This window comes from Trachemys scripta, chromosome 2 (genome assembly GCF_013100865.1).
Source record: "Trachemys scripta elegans isolate TJP31775 chromosome 2, CAS_Tse_1.0, whole genome shotgun sequence".
NCBI lineage: Eukaryota > Metazoa > Chordata > Testudines > Emydidae > Trachemys > Trachemys scripta.
Genome location: NC_048299.1, coordinates 65,082,384 through 65,105,163, shown reverse-complemented (window position 1 = coordinate 65,105,163; position 22,780 = coordinate 65,082,384). Strand labels below are relative to the sequence as shown.

General features: G+C 42.9%; 1 protein-coding gene and 1 long non-coding RNA gene across 2 annotated transcripts in view; both read right to left on the bottom strand.

Annotated features, from left to right (window-relative positions):
- The window catches only part of KCNH8 (potassium voltage-gated channel subfamily H member 8), a 343,253-nt gene that overhangs the window by 259,354 nt on the left and 61,119 nt on the right, over positions 1-22,780 (bottom strand). The window lies entirely within an intron of this gene.
- On the bottom strand, positions 7,282-12,833 carry LOC117872376. Its single transcript, XR_004644474.1, has 3 exons — positions 12,554-12,833; positions 9,705-9,706; positions 7,282-7,294 (listed from the first exon to the last, which is right to left on the bottom strand). It is a non-coding gene; the product is annotated as an uncharacterized LOC117872376 (long non-coding RNA).

The window sequence follows — 22,780 nt, the reverse complement described above, 5'->3', positions numbered from 1 at the left end:
AAAAACAATCCAGCAATTTTCACCATTTTAATTAAAAGATAATATTTTTTTTTAATCACAAAGTCATGGTGAAAGGCTAAATAAGAGCGTAAACATTTTAGGTTGCTGTTGATTTTAGTGCCAACTAATGTAGTCTGTTTCCAAGCCCCTATGTCCCCTTCTCATATAGATTCTTCTTGAGCAGATGTTGCACTATTTATTCTCTTGCTGAATTTGGGTTTTTTTAATTCCTTCCCTCTGCGAAGAAGTGCAAAAAGAATGGCACAGAACAACTTTCAACCTGTCAGTCTGGAAAATATTTGACAATTTCAAAAATGTGTTTCTATTCCTTCACAGTTTCTCTCTTGTCATCTACCCCATCTGTGTCTGTGGGGAGTGCATGATTATTCTGTGGGGAAATTGCTTGTTAAATTAATAAGCTTTGAAAGTTTAGAAGTAATAAAACCACAGCAGCAGTAGCTCCAAAGCAAAAGATTGAGAGATTTGCCAACAGACTTTTCAATGAGGAGATATTTCACACAGTTGTTCGGAATTTTAATTCCAACCTCCTGAACTGTTTAGGAATAAGATGTAAATTTTCCAATTACCACAAGATATATGAGACCATTATTAAAAAGGTAATTTTGCATCTTTTCTTCCAATCTGTATGTTATTGAGCTAACCCTACTTCCTTGCTTGCCATCTCTGTGATGAAGCAAAGAGGTTAAATACACTAGGAAAAGCAGGCAATTTTTTTTCCTTTTTATAACCAAGGTCTGTTGGGAATTATGGGTTCTCTCTTCCTGCTCTGGAAGAATTTCAAGTTGAAATACCTGTACCTGTTCAGATCTCACAATATCAATCATCTGCTGAATAATTATTCTTTTGGTTCAGTTTGTTAAAACAACAGATCCCCACCACACATCATCAACCAAATCAATAAGATGCCTTAACAATAGACTTGAAATGGTCATTGCTGAAACGGTCATCTCTTCTTCCCCTCTCTTATTAGTGTCAAACCTAGTCTGCTTCATGTTATATAAATCCTGCCACGTGTATGCAGCAGAAGAAAGAAAGACTTCAGAGAGCACTCGGCATTTTCATCCATCAGTAACAGTACAGGGCAAGGCAATGGTGGAGTTGTCACAGAAAGTAAGATTCAAATGAATGGAGATCTTTTTTGCCCACTATCCACATAATGCAGCAGTTCTTCCCCTGCACCTGTTTCATCTGTTCAGTGTAAGGTGCCTGTAACTCAGATAGAATTCATAGATTCAAAGTCCAGAAGGGACCACTGATCATCTAGTCTGACCTCCTGTATAGCGAGGCCACAGAACTTTCCAAAGTAACTCCTGTTTGAACTAGAATGTACATCTATTAGAGAAACATCCAATCTTCATTTAAAAATTGCCAGTGATGGAGATTCCACCACAACCCTTAAATTGTTCCAACAATTAATTGCTCCTCGTTGTTAAAAATGTATGCCTTATTTCCAGTTTCTATTTGCCTGGCTTTAACTTCCAGCCATTAGATAATGACATGTACACTATAATTGTGAGACAATAGAGTCAGGGTAGGCTGAAGGGGAATGTACAATTCTTCTTGAGCAGATGAAGAATATTGTTAACCATGTGTGTTTAATTTTGGAGAGAGTCCTATCTTTTTGCAATGTGATTTAATGCAGTTCCAAATTGCATCTTAATCTGTTTAGACCATGGACCAGATTCATTGAGGTAATCCCTTTTAGCACTAGGTCACCTTCACCCAGAATAAAGGACAGTTGTGTTATTCTGCTGCCCTACTTTAGGTTTTCTACCAGGTGTGTGTGTGGTGGGGGAGGGGATCGTCAATTTCTGTGGTATCCACAGGAACCCCAACAGAGGAGGTAATGCAGGAAATAACGTACACATCTTAGCTCAGTCGCTTCTTAGGCAGTGCTAGCTTCCTGTGCACTCAGCACAGGGAAAGTCGCAGCTGCGCCCCTGGCAGATTTGCATCACTAGAGACCTATGTCTGGGTATACACCAGTGAATTTGGCATAAACCCTGGGATGAATTTGTTCTGATGTCTGTGATTTTACATCCTCCACTAGATGAGAATCACTGGACCCTGCTTATTAAAGAAGCAGAATTGTGGACACGTTGCTCACTATTTTGAGGACACGTCCCACATACTGTACATCCTACCTACAGAAGCCCACTGTATTGATGGATAGTCCTGCTTCATTATTCTGAGATTTTAACATGATGCTGCCTCATCAAAAATAAATTAAATAAATAAATAAAGATGCAACCTTGTTCTTTTCCACCAAAAAAAACAAAAAACAAAAAAACAAAACAACAAAAAAACCACACACCACACCCAACCTAGTAGGGGTTGTTAGTTCTACTGATCTTGCATCAGCTTTCAGCATAAAGCACGTTTCAGTGGGTCTCAGCCTGTTGACAAAGGGCTCAGATCAGAAGTTCCCAACTTCTTGTTGTTAAAGCCCCTCTTGGGATGTACTGATGGATGTATGCTTTCCCAGCCCCGACTCCCACCATATTCAGGTCCCCTCAGACCTAACATAGTTGCTGCCAGCTCTACTTTATTCTCTCTATTTTTCCCTCTTATTTTTTTTAAATGTTTGTTTCTGGACTCTTTCCTTCTCCCACCTTGACATTCCTTTCCCCCCATGCTTCCTTTTTCAACCTTTTCCTTTCTTAGACTGGGTCTACACTACCCACCTGAATTGGCGGGTAGAAATCGACCTCTCGGGGATCGATTTATTGCGTCCCGTCGGGATGCGACAATCGATCCCCGAATCGACGCTTTTACTCCACCAGCGGAGGTGGGAGTAAGCGCCGTTGACGGGAAGTCGCAGAGGTCGATTTTGCCACCATCCTCACAGCGGGGTAAGTCGGCTGCGATACGTCGAATTCAGCTACGCTATTCACGTAGCTGAATTTGCGTATCTTAAATCGACTCCCCCCTGTAGTGTAGATGTAGCCTTACTCTTTTACAAGTGTTCTTGTAACTCTGCTCCTCTGTGCTCCACTCTACTCTCTGATAAATCTGACCCCACTCCTCTTTACTGGCTCCTTTGAGCGAAGGGCATCTATTGCTGCCACCTGAAACAGAGCTGGAGGCCCTGACAAAGGAGAGAAGCTTGGACTGGTGGGCTTCCACTACACGTTAGCTGCTACTGCAGCCAGTTATACCATGTGATACAACAGGAGCACAGGAGGATATACGAGTAGCTTTCTACCAACCGGTGCTTTATTTCCCAATGAAATAGGTGGTTTGCTTTGCACGTGTGCAGGGTGGATCTAGAGCCCTACAGTTTTTCCTGCTCAGATTGATCCTCTTCTCTACCCCTCTTAACTAGTCTGGGACTCCTGAAGAGGTCCACACACCCTGGCCCAGGATGGAAAACATGAACCTAAATTAATTGTCTACTTCAAGCTACCTCAGATGAAACAGACTGCATACTAAGTTCTAAGATGAACAACAAAAGTAGAATCCCTTGCTAAAGTTAGTTTAAGTTTACAGAATGAACTGATTGGATTCCTTTAAGCACATGGACAAAATTGAAATCGGCTAATTAATTAACCAAAATCCAAACTGACAAACAAAATTCTTACCACTTAAAAAATAAAATCTCAATCGCTTCCATGCCAAACCCACAAATAAAAGGTTTTACAAATAACAAGGCACTACATCATGCCCTGGATTTTAATGAATTCAGCAGAGATAAAAATATGACTGGTGAGTCTGAAGTGGCAGCCTATTTTTGAATAATCGTTTTGTTCATTATGTGAGTAAGTAGGTGAGGAATAGAACAGAAATACTTTGTGGCTCTAACCTTGAAATCTATGAACTGTGCAGCTAGCCTTGTGAATCAAAGGAGAAGGATTTACTTAGTTTTTATACAATATATACCTTAACTTCAGAATATTGAAAATGAAAAGTTCTTAATTCCACCACCATGTCCAGGAATTACAACAAAATTCACACCTTTAAATCATCCAAACCAACTCTGGGGGCATTTCTATCCAACAAGCTAAGCTGTGAGTAACGATCAAATATAGCAACGTAAACAGCATGGGATAAGGCAGAACACACCTGCAAAACATCCAGCCCTGGATCCACAAAGGGACTTTGCAATGCAAAGTGTTGCAATGCCAGTGTCTAACTTTTAGTTATCTAGAAATGTACAGGAACAACAATGGGATCGACAAGGCCTGAGTCAGGTGTCTAGGCTCCCTATGCAATGAATGGGGAGAGACAAGTGCTTAAGAATTGGATCCACAAAAGCCAGCATGGTAGACAGGGAGCTATCTGCAATGGGAGATGCCAATGAAAGTGGTGCAAACTAAGACCCAGCCCGCTTACAGACTTAGGAGCCGAAATCCAGGCTGCAGGGAGGCACTATGTCTGCTAGCTATCCTCTCCGGGCATCAGACAGCTTAGGCACCACGCTAAATCCATACGTAACCCTTCTGGCCAGGTGGTGTCTGCAGCCACAAGGGTTGGGTTCACTATCTAGGGGTTCCTCTTAATACAAAAGAGACGCAGCTCAAGGCCCCACTGAATAACCTGGGAAAATTAAACACAATCCCTGAGCGCCTCCGAGAGGCAATATTTCCCCACTGACAAGCAATGAGTCTGTGTATAACAAAAGGAACGTTATTAAAAAGGAAAGGGAACACAGCATTAGTTTGAGAAAACACCACAACCAGGATTCAAAAGCATGTAACCATTAAGCAAACACCCACACCACCGTATGTTGGTCAGTGTCCCTTGCTTCAGTCTCCCATCTTGTGGTACGGAAGTCCAATGAATGAATGTCCTTTTAACATGCACTACCCTCTCTCTGCATTGCACCCCAGCCCACTCACAGTTTTGACTTTTTTGGAATTTGTTTTCCTCATCACAAAATTTAGCAAAACCAACATGCACCTGTATATCATTAAGTGTTACTGAATCTGCATTTATCATCTAAAAAAATGTCATCCAAAAACTTTCGTCCAGCTCTAGTTATGACCTTATATACTGTGATGATCTCCAAACAACATATTTCTCATGATCACTTCCATAGGGCAGCACCACCACTTTTATTTTATTCTGTTCACTGATTTAAGCAAGCATGAATATGTTATGCCTGCTCTGTATTCTTTATATTTTCACCTACAAAATGGTGAACTGAGTAAGTTGGTTCTGTGAGGTTTCAAAGCCCCAAGTAAGCCCTGGTGGTGCCTAGGGCACTAGCATTTGGAGGGGGACGGCATTTCGGGTCCTTCGGTGGCGACCGCGGCGGCCGGATCTTCGGCCGCCCCGGTCGTTGTCAGCATTTAGGCGGAGGGAGCTGGGGCAGGGTGGGCGCGGGGAGGGCCGCCTGCAGCAAGTAAGGGGGGGGGGGGCACAAGGTGGAAGTTTCGCGAGGGCGCAAAACATCCTTGCACCCGCCCTTGGTAAAGATCACCTCAGTAAGTGTTATCACAAAGAAGATACCTTTTAGGGATCCTAACATGGTGAGTTAGGTTGGCAGGTGATCTCACTTTTGCTTTGTTGTGATCTCAAGTCATTGTCCCAGGCTGTGTCTCTTCCTGCTTTTCAGACTTGTCACGAGACAATTTTGTTGTTGGTGGGTTTTTTACCTTTATATTTATTAACTTGCCTTTTCTGCATTTTTGTACTGAATCCTTTGAATGGAAATTTTAACACGGTGGTTCTTACGTTACTATATTAGGTTGCATTAAGGGCTCTGAAAGAGGCACTTCGTACATAAAATCATCTAAAATTAGGATTTCAATCAATAAATGGAGCAAAGGACAGTTTAGGCTTAATGTTTTTGGTAATATCTACCCTGTAACTTTTATCATGGCTATTATTTATAAATATTTAAGGCCATCTGTATTCTGCACAAGTCTGAGCCCCTCCAAGCTTTGTGAATAAAATGAGATAATTATAGTAGATTCTTAAATTAATTAGCTAATGCTTGTACAGTGCATTGAAGATATTAGCATCTATATAATGCTTTCTTTTAAGAATTGTTAATTAAAAAAAAAAAATCTTTGTTAGGTCTGGAGTTAATTTCCTGACAGGTTACTGTAGTGCTCAAGAGCTTGTTTGCATTGCAGAGAATGAGATTTTGCTTTAAAAAAAAAAAAAAAAAAAAAAGACATAGCTATATTGCTTACATTTTCTAGGTCATTTCTTCCACAGCCATAGGTCAACGTCTCTATAGATGTAATAGACAATGGCTTTAAAAAAATTAAATGGCAATACAGTAGAACCTCTATTACAAACACCAGAGTTACGAACTGGCTGGTCAACCACACACCTCATTTGGAACCGGATGTAGGTGATCAGGCAGCAGATAAGACCCCACATACACCCAAAAATGGTAAATAGTGTACAGTACTGTGTTAAACGTGAACTACTAAAAATATAAAGGGAAAGTTTAAAAGAGATTTGACAAGGAAACTGTTTCTGTGCTTGTTTCATTTAAATTAAGATGGTTAAAAACAGCGTTTTTCTTCTGCATAGTAAAGTTTCAAAGCTGTATTAAGTCAATGTTCGGTTATAAACTTTGAAAGAACCACCATAACATTTTGTTCAGACTAATCAATATTTCAGAGTTACAAGCAACCTCCATTCCGGAGGTGTTCATAACTCCAAGGTTCTAAGAGTTAGTCAGAAACCAATCCATCTTCCCTGGCTTAGGAAAACCTAAGTGGGTCTCCAAGTTGTGTGTGTACATCATATAAAGGAGTATGATCAGAACCTGTATGTCAAGTCAGGAAATGAAATTTTTTCTAAATAACATGGAGATTGAGTCTTTTGAAGAATTAAATTTTCCTCTACATTACATGAAAACTTTGACTCCGATATCTAGGACATTGTTTCCAATTTTCTTGAGGTTGACACGCTACTACATCTTTCCTATTCCAACTCTAGATGGGGTCATATTTTAGAGTCCTTATTCACCCTGGTGGGCATTTACATAAACAGTCCACACATGAGGAAACACTCATCCATATGAGCAAAGGGTGCATAATCTACGCCACTGATTTCTAACGCTACACCCCAAAAATAATAAGGACCCTGATTAACATGTGGAATATTGCATGCATTGTTGGACCTCTTACTACAGGTAATATACTACCCTGTATAGGGCAACAAAGATAAATATCAAAGGTTTTTTTTAAAAAAAATTAGAAACAGTGTTCTAACTAGGGAAAATAAGTTTTGTGGTTTGATGTCAGCTTTCAACTGGCAACAGGGAGAAGTGAATGCATAGAATGATCATTTATATCCTGCTCTTCCTATCCTCCCCACACTATAGTACTGAGAAAGAAAAATTTCATGGAGGAGAGGATGACCTAATTAAATGCAGGTTTTCAGAGTTCTGCAAGGCATTCATAAAGTCAACAGAGATCAAATATTTTACAGCAGTGAATGTTTAAAACAAAATGACTGACTCACTGGCCAGTGCATCAAATAAAACTCCAACTGCAGCGGAAATTCAACCCCTTTCTTCAGGGATGGATTTATTTCTCAAAACGAACACTGTCCAACAGACCAAACAGATAAGCTAGGTATTGCTGCTTAGCCCCTCCTCCTCAAAGTTTGTGCCCCTACCCACACAGGAGGTATCTCCAGACAGTTCTTCCACCTATGTGGAGAGCTCCCTTCAAACACTTTTCCTCTGTCCTAAGGTCTTCTACTCTCTGCAGGTCTCTTTTCCTAGCTGATCTACTTACAGGCCTTTTATCTGAACGCCTGATGACTTGCAGGCTATGAACTCAGATCCATCACCTGGGAGACAGCTAATCAGACACAAGTGAGTGCTAAAACCACCTTCCTTAAAAGCACCACGCCACCCTGTGGTAGGCCATTAAAAACAAAGAAAAATCAGGAAATTTACATAAAATTTGTACTCAGACAACTATTTTATGCAAAGGGTAAAATATGAAATAAAACACATGGACTAGCTGGTTTGCTGGGTGGTTGTTTGCTGTATCATTTTGCTTATCAGCCCACAGTGGAGACCATCAATGCATGCCATTCTTTACTCATGGTTACAAATGATTTTATGTTTTACATACCAATTAAGTGCTTTTGTTGGACATTCACAACTGCTATTTTCTGAACTTTATAGCTATGATGAGATACATTATGTTTTTTCCCTTTTAAATAAACTCCTATATATGCTTTTCAAGACAAGGCCCACATACTGTATGTGTTTGTATAGAACCTAGTACAATGAGACCTCAGTCTTGACTGAAGCTTTTAGTTGCTACTACCATAATAGCAGCCCCAGTTAAGGAGGGTACTTAAGCACGTATATAAGGGCTTGTCTACACTGGCAATTTACAGCGCTCCAACTTTCTCGCTCAGGGGTGTGAAAAAATATCCCCCGAGCGCAGCAAGTTTCAGCGCTGTAAAGTGCCAGTGTAGACAATGCACCAGCACTGGGAGCCAGGCTCCCAGCGCTGGTATTTACACCCCTCGTGGAGGTGGTTTTTTTTGTTTTTTGTTTTTTAGAGTGCTGGGAGAGCTCTCTCCCCGTGCTGTGCCGCGCCGCGACCACAAAAGGCATGTTAAATTAGCGTAGCCAGTGTAGACTAGCCCTAACTTGTACATTGGCAGATATGCACAAATAATCCCATTGACTCATGTGTTTACAGTTATGCACATGCTTAAGTACCTTCCTTAATCAGAGCCAAATAGTTATTAGTAATACTGTTACTACTATCAAGCAATCAACAGTACTTAAAAGTTATTGCCAAGACTTTTTTTTTCTTAATTATCCCATCAACTGTCTGTCCTTCTACTGTGTATCTGTGGGATCTAATATATTGTTCACAAGGAGGCAGCTCCTCAGCTGGAATTAATTGTCACAGCACCATTAATTTCCATGGAGCTCTGATAATTTATTCCATCTGAGGATCTACACTTTGCATTTATCTATATCGAGATAGAGTGTTCATCATAAGATATGTATTTTGCAAATAATATTTTTAAACAATTCATTCTCCTCTGAGGGCCCCCGCCTGCAGGGTTCCACATGTATCCATACTATCCCTCTTCTTTTTAATATCTACCTGTGATCCCTGGGAGATATAATGAGATGCCATGGGTTTGGCTTCCATCAGCATGCCAATAGCACTCAACTATATATCTCACTCTCAACTGATGCAACCCCAGACACTATTAAAACGTCACAATGCCAACAGGAAATCACCTCTTAGATGAGGAGCAGCTGGCTCAAGCTGAGCCCAAGCAAGCTCAAGTGATGCTGGTTGGAAAGGAGAAATGCTTCAAAGAGCTGGCCAAGACAGTGTCTCCACTTTCTATCCAAGTCTTACAGCCCCCATTTGCAAAGGTCTGTGAAGCCTCAGGGTCTTCTGACACCTTGATAAGCCTGGGTGACCAGGTAGCATCAGTTTTCAGAAATACCCTCTGTTACAGAGTTACTGTACTGGCTGGGTCTGGGTGTGTGGCACATCCACAGACAGACCCTAAAGGGCTCCTCCCAGAGAGGAAGGACATCTCCACTCAGGAAGCTTGGGGGGCAGGGTGTTTGCGGTCTAAGGGAAGGAACATCAGCAGCACCAGCTTCAGGAGGGGTGCTGCCTCTGTGCCTTCTTACAGTAAGTGCATCCGAAGAAGTGGGCAGTAGCCCACGAAAGCTTATGCTCTAATAAATTTGTTAGTCTCTAAGGTGCCACAAGTACTCCTGTTCTTTTTGCGGATACAGACTAACACGGCTGCTACTCCAGAAACATCTTCTATTGTTACTGAGCACATGTCTGTGTTATCATTCCAGGGATTTCGCCTGCTTGTACTGACCCATTTAGAAGACAACCATATGGTCACAGAACACTTCTCCTCCAGCTCGCTAGGAAATTTCCTCCCTGGCCACAGTAATCCACACACTTGTCACCACCAGGCTAGATTACAGTGACTTGTAGCTGAAGCTGAATGTGAAGACAATGCACAAGCTCCAACTGGTACAGCAGGCTACTTTCCACCTTTTTCTTGAGCACATATGGCCAGTACTCAAGTCCCTTTATTGGCTACTAGTCAGCTTCCCATGTCATTTTAAGGCCCTGTTCCTTATTTTCATAGTAAGGAACAGATCAAGCACCAGCTAAAAAGATATTTCTGTCTATGAACCACTGCCACAGCTGCATTCCCTTTTACATGGAAGGCACTCAAATATTATTGTGATTGGTGGCAATATAAAACCCAAGAGTGAGGAGGGGGGAGGGGAGAGAAGAGAAAGAGAATAAGAGAAAAATATCCTGGCTCCATTGGAGTTAGTGGGAGTTTTTGTATTACCTTCAGTGGGGCCAGAATTTAATACAGAAATTCTAGATAAATGCCAGATGAAACACAAAGTGCATTATTCTTTTCTTTCAGACTTAAACCAAGTCTTGGAAATTCTAGATTAGAAACTCACTGCATCCTTCACTGTTAGGATCTATAATAGGTTAGAATCTCCTTAATTAAAAATATGGCAATGTATATTATTACTTTAATGTGACAATATAGTGCATTTCCACTGGTTTTACAGGAACCAGAAAAGGCTTTGTGTGTTTATATATTTAAAATAAGGTATATCCTGACCAATGATGACACAGTGATTTTAACAACATCTGAAGTGGTGTTTATTTAATAGCTTTCCTAATGGTAGGGAAAGAAACTTTTTGCTTATCTCCTGATGAAATCAGTGTTTTTGAATTTCAAGAACAGTCCCTTGGTAGTATTTCGCATTTGTGTCTGGTCATATTTGTTCTGTTTAATACACGGACACCAATAATTTCAGCATAGTAGTGAAAAAGGGATTTCATAAAGTGGTAAAACTGCACTACTGTTGATTTGCCTAGCCTGTAAAAATAAGTATAGACAAATGTTATTAAACTGCTAATTTAAGCTGTCAATAGGCTTGGCTTTTGAGACCATGAATATTTAATTTCAAACATGTCCATTGTTCAGTTTCTAAATTCCCAATTGTGCTATGATGCCTCAAAGGTGCATTTTCATTTGCAACCACAGATGGAGTCCTTCTGTGGGGACAGGATATAATTCCCACTACGTTAGTTACATATTAAGGAGTCCCAGAGTTAGATATTGCTTTACTTCATCTGGAAGCAAAAATAATTTTGCCAACTCAGCTTTCAGAAGTCACATTTTTGGACCATCATAGATTGCCTCTAGTCATTATAAATCATTCTGCAAGGATAACAGATAAATTGCAGAACATGTTTATGCATAAGAGTATTCTATAGTTTCTTTAGGATGAAAAAAGTGTAAGCAGTTATTACTAGTTTCTAAAGTATATTCAACCTATTCCACAAATATTTAAAAATGGTGTCTTAAATTGCTAGGGATTTCGGGAGTAAAAATTCAGCAGTCTAGTAAAAGAAATACTCTCCATCATGAGGCAGAGGAAATGAATCTTAAGATGTTTTGGAAAATTCTGGCACCTTTTACTTCAATTCATAAGTCTTGAAAGTGAAATGAGCTTATTGAAAGATGCTGTCCTCATTTTCAATCAGCTCAACTATCTCTGATGACTGGCACACCAAGTTTTCCATCCTCTCTAAACCCTCCTAAATCACTAAGTAGCTCTTAACTAATGCATCCATTTCACACTTAACAGCAGTGGCAGAAGATATAAATAAACCAGTGGCAAGAACAAAGACAGCAACAATAAGTATTTACTTTAAAACTGATGGTCAGATAAGTGATTTCCAACTTCTACACTATGAAGTAAGTACTACTGCTTGAAATGGTGATTTAATGGCAGGCACCGGAGGGAGGGAGGGTTCTGCGAGATTTAAGTTTTAAAAATCAGAATCACCAAAATTGCAAAAATTATTTTTTTAGTAAAGTACTTACACAAAAAGAACCATATCTAGTCAGCTCTTGGGCTAGAGTTCCTCTCCCTGAACTGGCCTCTTTGCAGCATTCAGGCTATACAGAATCTGGCCACAGCTGCCCAGTTAAGACTTCCCCAAGGGTTAGTGACCTCACAGCTTGTGTAAAGCCAGGGAAGCCAGTTTCTATTTTCTCAATATACTTGGGCATAGGGAGCATAGGGTGACCAGATCGCAAGACTGAAATATCTGGACACATTGGGCGAGCGGGGTGGGGGGGGGGGCCCTAGGAAGCTGCAAGAGGGGTTGTACGGCCCCTGCTGCAGCCCGCACCACAAGCCACAGGGCAAGGACTCATGGCCCCAGCTCCAGCCCCCAGTAGAAGCCACGGGCAGAAGGCTCCGGCTCCAGCCCCCGGCTGAAGCTGCAGGACAGGGGCGCAGGATTCTGGTTGCAGGGCAGATGCAACCCCTGCGGTGCCTCCTGCTGGTCGTCCAGGGAATTAGCTCTCCAGCCTCTGAAGCACCCTCTGCAGGCTGGTGATCCACCTGTCCTCTCCTTCTTGGCTCCCGTGTCCCTCCCAGGACCCCGGTGCCCTTTGCTCTGGGTGCTGCCCCCTGGCAGTACCCACATGCTAGGTCTCCCCTCCCAGGGGAACCCCCACCCACTATCCCCACCCGTTTACCTCTTAATGGTTTCACGCCCTCTTGAACTCTCTCTTCAAAGTTCTTTTCAACTTTCCCTTACGGTACTTGTTGACTATCGGTCTCGTGCCAGTATTTAGCCTTAGATGGAGTTTACCACCAGCTTTGGGCTGCATTCCCAAGCAACTTGACTCCAAGAAGACCCAGTCACCAGTTGCAGCGCAGAGGAGTGAAGGGTCCCGGTTCTAGCTCTGGCTCCAGCCGCAGTCACAGAGGGGAGGCCCCCAGTCCTGCCTTCAGCCCCAGCTTCAGCTACTGACAGCTGAAGCAAACTACATCACAGAGGTTTGGAATCAGTGAGTCTAAATTATAGACTTAGTCATAATACATATTTAAACATACAGATTTATTTGTACACTAAACAAACAACAGGGGTAAAGGGCCGGGTTTTTTATTCAGTCAATAAATTAACTTCCCAATTTGCATATCTCTCAGATAGTACTTTTTGGCTGACTTTGCCATAGCCATAACTTGCTTCTGGGCAATCACAAAGTTGTAGAAGTCCTTGCAACTCATCTGGAAATTCATTTTGACAAGGGTTTCACTCCGCACCAAGTCTATGCTGCTTCAATTCCGGACATCAGTCCATGCACCTTTCATGATTGAAAATGCATGCTCAGAGTATGCATTGCTTACGGGTATACTGAGCACGTAGGACACCAGCTTTGCCATGTTCAGGAATTCAGTGCTCCTGTCCTTGTTTCTCAGCACTTGAGACCAGAGTTCCCCAACTGAATAGTTTCCAAGCTCCAACTTGGAGTTGATGTCTTTGATGATACAGTACTCATCATAGAGCTGATCAAGTGCCACTGTTTTCTGAAGGTTTACAGCTGTCACGACTGCAGACAGATCCTTGAATTCGAATACCCTATTAACTTTGATGTTCAAGCACTAGGTATTGAACGAGTAGCCAGCTGTTGAAAAATCAAACCATTTCTCCAAATATAGGATCGACACATCGTAAAAGTTCAGGAAGTCTTTCTGGAGACGTGCAGCAGTAACAGGCAGCATCTCAGTTAGTGCACTTTCAACTTTGGAGCCAAAGAATGTCATTTTTCCGTTGCTGAAGTTTAATTCTCAGAGTATTCATTATGGCATACAGTTCACATGCTGTCATACTGTGCTCTGTTTGGAAAATGAGAGTATCATTGAAGATTTTCTGGACATTCTGGAGGAAAAACAGATGAACCGCAACTTTGCTAGGCCCCTCACCTTGTTCACTATTTTCCCTGTCCGAGAACAGCATCCATAGAAATTTTGGACACGTCTCACTGCCCAGAGAAACAAAGTAGCACTTAACAGCCTGCCACGTATTTACAAGCCTGTTTACAGCTGGGAAAAGACTCAACCAGCGCGTTGGAACATGGCGCAGTAAAGTGGCATACTCCATATCCACAAAGTCAAACATATCCTTCAGTGCTGCTATTCTCTTAGCAGATCTGCTGAAATGATTGAACATCTTAATCACCAGAGTCTCAATGTCAACTTGTAGGGTATTGCTACCATGTTTCATGGCATTGTGCACAATATGGGCAGGGCAGTTTGCTGGCTAGATATTTTCATTTTGTTTTTTTAAATTCTGGTACACTGATTGCCGCTTTCCATAATTCAGGTTTGCATTATCAGCACAGTAGGAAGACACTTTGTTTAAGTCTAGTTTGTGTGTCGCAAGTTTTTCAAGTAATGTGTTGCTTATTGCCTCTGAGACTTCTATGAGCAAAGCGAAGAGACCAAACAGTTTATCTTGGACCCCATGTTCAGGTGTCCAGTATCTCAGTGATAAGGGGAAAGTTTTCACATTGCCCTTGTTAGATGCATCTGGGGCAACTGAGAAATAGGGACCAGCTGACTTGCTGAGGTCTTTTAAAAATTCTGTTGAGAGCAGTGACAGCACTTTTTTGAGTAATGCCTCCATTTTAGTCCGGCCACAGCTGACGTGCTTTGCAATAGTTGAATCTGGATAGAAGGTAGGTGCCAGTTTAAGTTCACAGTCAGACGAGCGATAGGAGTGTTGATGGACTACTGTGTGGTAAACCTGAGTTAGCTCAACAGTGATAACCTTGTTATTGAAGGATTCATTTGGCTTGCTGAAAAAAATGCGAGACCATGGTATTGCTCTTGTGAGTCTGGGTGTTTTGTCCATGATTTTTTGTTTCAGCATGATGCTTAACATCAGACTCACCGCCATGGCAAATGGTAAATTCCTTCCTGCATGATTTACGAAAGGCTTTTGAATCACACACATAGGATTTCCGAATCCAGGTGTAAGTGGCTTCCCATTCTGTCCTGTATCTGCACTGTCTCTTTTGTTTTTCGGTAGTTGGCTCCTCCCTTGTCTTTGCCATTTCAGGTTGAGTTTTTGGCTGAAGCCCTTTAGCTAGTTAGCTAGCCACTGAAAAGAACTGTGCAGTCTCGGTGCTTCTTACTTATTACGTGCCCACTGTAGTTTGTCCTATGGTATGCACTGTGGTTCAGAACTGTACACTACCGTAAATTTGCGTTACACCGGAAAACAACCTGAAAAACCAAAAATGCCAGTAGATAACCAATCACAATCAGGTTTAATAGGACATTCCCAATCAACTAATTTTCTATTTTACTACCAAATGTAAACTTTTACCTGAATATCGGGACAATGGCGTTCTGATTGTACATCAAGCAGATGTATGCTGCCAGGTGCAATCCCTGCTTGCTAATGTGGGTAATTGAACTGTGCAGCAGCCTAGCAGCGCTCAGCCCCAGCCTGCCCTGTGTAGAATCAGCATGTGCAGAGGCGGATAGTGTAGACAAGCCCTCAGAGCCCTCCTCATCTAGTGCCCCATCCATGGCTGCAGGGGTATTGCTCCTAGAAGTCACAGATCAGCTACATGCCATTGTAGGCATCTTTCTGCTTCATACATTCCTCTCTACCCATAAAGTTTAATTGACATTGCTCACTGTATTTTGCCTGTCAGTTTTGATCACGCCCATCTAAAGAGGGGATGCATGTTTAAAATATCACAGCATAAATAATTTGAATCAAATACAGGTTTGCATTAAAGCTTTGATGTGTTATTTGTGGCTAAAGTTATTTTTAATCTTCAAAATTTGCCATATACTGGTCAGAATAATCATTGACTCTGCATGCAAATCATCCTTTCCATACCAATGTTTGTCTCGCCTATGTGTGTGCGAATGGATGGTTTTTACAAGACTTTATGACCCCCCCCTCCCCCTTGAGCCACACTGAATCCAGTCGGGAGAGGGACACTCCCCCACCTCCCGCGCCGGGCCGCTGGGGCTGCAGGGCCAGCGGTGACCCTGTCTGCCAGCTGCGAGTGAGCAGGAGCGGGCGGAGGGCCAGGGGCAGCGGACCCACCCGGCCACACCATTAATTGCAGTGTAGACATTCTGGCTCAGGTTGTAGCCTGAGCTCTGGGACCCCCCACCTCACAGAGCCCAGGCTTCAGCCCAAGCCTGAATGTCTACATCACAATTAAACAGCCCCTTAGCCTGAACCCTGTGAGCCCAAGTCAGCTGGCCTGGGCAAGACGCAGGTGTCTAATTGCAATGTAGACTTACCCTGAGGTGTGGCCACAGCATATGGAATACAGGCTTTTTCTACCCTCAGCTGCAACATGCTCACAGTGCAGAAATTTTTTTAATCGTTATGAGGCTTTGTTGCACCATGTGTTCACTTGTAATCAGTAAGTTTGAATACAGAATGTGGGATCAGTCCTGCAGTCTGTACTAAGGGAAAACATCCAAGCTTTATTTTGATTAGACTAGTTATCTTGTCTGTGCCATGGGCTAGATAGATGGTGGCTTCCAAGCCCCTGCCTTGCATGCAGTGGTGGTGAAAAGCACTACCTCAGAAGGCACACTCTCTCCAGTACTGATCCTTGAGCATGGCATGTGTGTGGTGCCCTTTGCACAAGCCCACATTGATTTACCATCAACTTCTTCGTGGGGGGGAGGCAGAACAAGAGGCCCCCCAAGCTGGGGCAGATTGGCAAGAACAAGAGAGGTAAGGACCAGGTTCGCCCCGTTTCCTAAAGCCTTGCAGCCCCCAGCTGGGGAGAGCGCGGGGGGGTTCTCCCCCGAGCCCGCACCGCTCCCTTCTCCGCAGCTGTTCGGAATCGGAGTCGCTTCGCCACGCACCCTCCCTGGAAGTCCCCCCTTCAGCTGCCAGGTTTCACACCTTCTTGGCCATCCCCCCACTGGGTAGCCATGCAAAATATAGGGGAAACTGAGGCACACAGGATTCATCGAAATCTTTCAGAATCAGAACATGTGTCACAATTTGAACCTCCCTCCCCCCAACCCTGCTGGAGAGTCGCCCTCCTTGGCTTATTTCTTTCCTCCCCTATTTTTTATTTTATTTTCACCCCCCCTCCTCAATCACTCAATGTCCCCACCCCCCACTGGCGCCTTCCTTCACAAGAGAGGAGCTGCTTCCCAGCAGGCTGGGGGGTGTAGGAACTGCTATGCTTAGCCCCATCCCGAAAGAACATGGCTCCCTGCCCCCATGCCCACCAGGGCCAGCAGCCCCCTGTATCAGCAGAGCAGAACGGCGGAGCTGGAGCTGCTGGAGGCCGGAGCCAGCGGCTGCGAGATGCACCTGGCGACTCTATAAAAGCTCCCCCCCCCAGCACCCCGCGCTCTCACTGCCTCCCAGCAGATCCCCCCCACAGGCACACATACAGCCGCAGCAAAAGCAGGAGTAAGTTGATCCATTGATTGCTTACCTGGAGCAGCATGCAGCAAGCATCCAGCAGGCAGGTCCCGCTCTGGCTCCTAGCCTAGGGAGGTCGCGTCGCTGGCGGGTCGGGTCGAAGGGATGGGGGACTCAGTCTCTCTGCCCACTGCCGGCGTCTACAAGCCACGCCCCCCCAGCATGCAGCGGAGCTGCGGAGAATTCCTCACTGCCTGCCTCACCTCTGTGTGTGCCTCTGGCTGCAACTGCATTCTGTAGGGTCCTGCTGGCCGGCAGGCAGGCACCAGCTGGGAGCTCAGCTGTGCAGCGCTGCCCCAGGGGCCCCGGAAGAACAAGTGAGTGGCGCTGGCTTGCCACGGTCCCCCGGATATCAGGACAAAGTGCGTCCCGCGGGACAAGTCCCCTAAAATCAGGACTGTCCCATCAAAATTGGGAGGTCTGGTCACCCTAAGGGAGCATGATGGAGGGAAAAAAAAAAACAGGTGAATTAGCATTATGGCAGCCCACATTTTCACTCTGTTCATTCTCAGCTTTTGTGTGGTCCCTAAGGGTATGTCTACACTGCAATTAAATACTTGCTACTGGCTCATGTCAGCTGACTCAGGCTCTCTGGGCTTGGGCTAAGGGGCTGTTTAATTTTATTGTAGACATTTGGGCTCAGGCGGGAACCTGTGCTTTGTGATCCTGTGGGGGTGAGGAGGAGAGAGTCCCAGAGCCTTGGCTCTAGCCCAAGCCCAAATGTCTACACCGCAATTTTACAGCCCTGCAAGCCTGAGTCAACTGATATGGACCAGCCATGGGTGTTTAATTGCTGTATAGAAATACCCTTAGGGACCATATCCAGCTAGCATAAATTACAGCAATCCTTAGGCTGCTCTAATTTACACCATGGCCAAATGGCAGTAACTTCAGAATTAGGGAGCTATAAATGGCTCTCTGATTGCCCTCTCCTGTGCGGACTACATCTTGCTGAAGTAATACAGAATCTGCCTCTCAATTTCTCTGTATTCACTACTGAAGATTTTACAGTTAGATTTCACTGAACTTGGAATGTCTGATACACTCAATTTAAAAGACAGATATTGAGTGTATGTTTCCCTTTAAACAGACACTTACGTTGATGCAGTCACTTAAAAGTATTTCTGCAAACATTCAAGGGCAATCTGTTCACTTAAAGTTGAGCTATACAAAATTTTTTTTAACACCTTTCCCCAAAAAGCAAATTGCAAAGAGAGCACTTTAAGAAGTAGTTTGATAAAAGATGTTTCTACAAGATTTACAGCAGCTTGAAAAAGTATGAAGACAATGCAAGCAAGGGGCCCAATCCAACCCCTATTGAAGTCAATCAAAGTTGGCATTGACCTCAGTGGAATTTGGAGTGAACTACAGGAAAGAGCAGCAATGGATAGGTAAGAACGGGAACCCAAATATGCTAATGTAGTACACTGGCTTAACACTGGGAACACGTTTCCCTTCAGACGCTGGCCTGAATCAAACATGAGTGTTGCTTACTCACATCTAATGGAGTTACTCCTTTAGCTTCAGCGGGGCTTATGTTTTCTTTTTTATTTATTGAATGTCCTGGGTTCAATGCATTTCCAAGGAGCTGACTGAGGCGATATCTGAGCCATTAGTGATTATCTTTGAGAAATCGTGGAAGACAGGAGAGATTTCAGAAGACCGGAAAAGGGAAAATATAATGCCCATCTATAAAAAGGGAAATAAAGACAATCCAGGGAATTACAGACCAGTCAGCTTAACTTCTGTACCCAGAAAGATAATGGAGCAAATAATTAAGCAATCAATTTGCAAACATCTAGAAGATAATAAGGTGCTAAGTAATGCTCAGCATGGATTTGTCAAAAACAAATCATGTCAAACCAACCTGAAAGCTTTCTTCGACAAGGTAACAAACCTTGTGGACAGGGGGGGGAAGTGGTAGACGTAGTATATCTTGATTTTAGTAAAGCTTTTGATACTGTCCCGCATGACCTTCTCATAAACAAACTAGGGAAATGCAACCTAGATGGAACTAGTATAAAGGTGGGTGCAAAACTGGTTGGAAACCCATTCCCAGAGAGGAGTTATCAGTGGTTCAGTGTCATGCTGGAAGGGCATAACAAGTGGGGTCCTGCAGGGATTGGTTCTGGGTCCAGTTCTGTTCAATATCTTCATCAATGATTTAGATAATGGCATACAGAGTACACCTATAAAGTTTGTGGACAATATCAAGCTGGAAGTGGTTGCAAGCAGTGTTCCCTCTAATTTTTTATGTCCATGTGTGGAATTAATTTTATGTGCACCAACATGGAGGTGATGTGTGACATCGCCTTCATTTTGGTGCACATAACAAAATTCATGTGGTGAGGATGGGGCCGAGTGGTTCGGAATGTGTGAGGGGGCTCAGGGCTGGGGCAGAGGGTTGGAGTGCCAGGGGGGAGGGGCCAGGAATGAGGGTTTGGGGTGCAGGCTGCCCCAGGGCTGTGGTGGAGAGAGATCACTCTCTCCAGCCCTCTCTCATCGCAGCAGCTTGGGGCTCAGGGAGAGGCGCCTCTCCCCACCACAGCCCTGAGCCCATGTGGGGTTTAATAGGCAGCTGCGCAACCTAGAGGGAACTTAGGTTTCAAGTGGTTTGGAGGATAGGATTCAAATTCAAAATGATCTGAAGTAAATAGGATGAAATTCAATAAGGATAAATGCAAAGTACTCCACTTAGGAAGGAACAATCAGTTGCACACATACAAAATGGGAAATGACTGCCTAGGAAGGAGTACTGCAGAAAGGGATCCGGGGGTCATAGTGGACTACAAGCTAAATATGGATAGGACAAGAAGCAATGGGCTTAAATTGCAGCAAGGGGAGTTTAGATTGGACATTAGGAAAAACTTCAGTTAAGCGCTGAAATAAATTGCCTAGGGAGGTTGTGGAATCGCCATCATTGAAGATTTTTAAGAGCAGGTTATCTAGACCATCCTGACAGGTTTTTGTCTAATTAGTCCTGCCATGAGTGCAGGGGACTGGACTAGATGACCTCTCGATGTCCCTTCCAGTTCTATGAATCTATGATTAAACTAGCATACATTGTTATGAAACCAGGACAAACAGCACTAGAATCAACGTCCTGAAAATTGATCATAGGACTCCCAGCCTTAAACGTCTCAAATTCAAAAGCTTTCAGTAGAATTTTCCATTCTGTCCCAACTGCAGTGTAAATCAGGAGATAAAGCATTTTGCATAAACAAATAAAGTGCAGAAAAGTCACACATGAATGTTATAACAATGTTTGAATTACTATCAATTCCTTCCCTGACGAAGCAGCTCAGAGCACATTTGGTGTGAACTATTGAAATGTGTCTAGTGGGAGTTGTGCCACCAACTGTCATAGGAACAGCATCAGGCCCTGTGGTTTTAAATTAATGTGTGTACAATGATCCTGATTAGAAGAAAAGTCTGCAAGTAGGTTTCCTTAAACAATTTTCTTGGTCCCGCTTCTCTGACTAGTGAGAACTCCGAAAGCAGTCATGCAACTAAAATAACATTTTTAAAAAGTGACAGGTTTGCATGCATAATAGCGTCTAAGTAATGTGGAAATTTTATCTTGAAGAGAAAATGTCAAAAAACAGAGTAACTTAAAGAAACTAATGCATTCAAATGGATATGCTCAAACAGATATTTCTAATCCTTCCATTTCAAATGGGCTGTGGGGAAAAATAAAGTATTCAATCTTATAACATTTTCCTACAAAACATCTGTGTGATAACTGGGAAGGTCAGAAATGCATTTAAGAGCAGAATTGGAAAGAAAATAATCCCATTTCATTCATCCGAGTAATGGCATCGTAGAGTTTAGGTAATGTGAGTAGCAATTAAAAAAGGGTAAGGAAGCATCTAATCTGAAGTAGACTCCCATCCCACATTTTCTAAATAATTATTCTATAAATTCTGGAAATGGAAATTGATTATCTGAAGTAGTGTGATCAAACAGCCAGGGCAATGAACTGGAACTGAAGAGAACAAGGTTCCATTTCTGGCTCTATTAACTTGCTGTATAACAATGGATAAGTCACTTTACCTCTGTATCTCTGTTCCCTCTCCCATCTTTTGTTCAGTGTAGTTAGACTGAAAGAGGCTTTGTCTCTTACTAGGTGCTTATACAGTGCCTAGCACAATAGTGCCTCAGTCTTGGTTGGGGCCTCAAGGTCCTCCTGTTGTGATACTTAAGTTAACTTTAAAAAAGTAACTACAGAATAGTGCTAAGCAAAACAGTAATAAGGGATTAGGTTTTTCCTATCACTTCCCCCTCCCTTCTCTTCCTCCTTCCTCTTTTGAGCTGGGCAGTTTCTGCCTCAAGGAAAAGGTGGAATTCATGAATTATGTGGCATCAGCTGTGCATTTATATTCTGGCCTAATTGGCACTCAGTTACAGGAAAGAAAAGGAAAATAAGGTAATTTATTACTTTACTGGACTGCTTACTGTAGTTCTGCAGCATGTATTATTGCAGAAGGGGATGACAGAAAAAATATCAAACTAATATCAGCAATGAGGTCAGTTCAGAAATGTGAGAAAATTATTAAAAGTTTAGTGACAATAAGAAACCAAAGACAAGTAAGGGCAACAAAGGTGTAAACCAGAGTTATGTTGGGGGATGAAAAACCAGGAAATATTGCACCTTAATCCCATTCTATTTTCCTAAATCAATACTTTTAAAATTATTTGGTCTATAGCATAAGGTGTTTAATTAGGCCAATAATTATATAGTTATAGGAGGAAGGGACTCTGATTTTATTTGTGTGTGTATGATTTTTGAGTATCATTACTATTAATTGTATTTTAGTACAGACCTTAAAGGTTCTCGGTTATCTATCCATGCTTTATTTTCACTCTCCTGACACACACTCAACTTCAGCAAAATAAGACTTACAAAAGCCGACTGACCCATTCCCGCTGAGAAAAGAGGAATCTCTTCCCACCCACCTCTTTCCTTCACTCCCCACACCACTGTTACTCATCTTAACACAACCACTTCCCTTCCCATACACACACAGGCACATTCTGCCATAAATGCACATTCAATAGCTGGACAAATGTGATGCATCCTTCAGGTCTGTCTGTCTTCCTGACCTGTCTACCATCAGGACCCCACAGCACAGAGTTGTCAATAACAGAGTTAGATAAAATTAGATACCTAGGACAGAGAAATAGGTAGAGGACGACAGAAAGGGAAGGAAATACATAACTTTGTTTGGGGGAGAAAAGAAAATTTCCTACACCTGCTGTGTAATTTCTTAAAATATTTACTTCATTTTGGCCAAAATATTAAAAAATGGGTGCTTAAAGTTAGGCTTGTAGATCTGTATTTCAGTATAGTCCCACAGTGAAGCTGCCAGCAACACCCACAGACTCAGGAAATGAGAGTGGGAGATGTGGGAATAGTCTACATCAGCCGTTCTCAAACTGTGGGTCGGGACCCCAAAGTGGGTCATGACCCCATTTTAATGGGGTTGCCAAGGCTGGCGTTAGACTTGCTG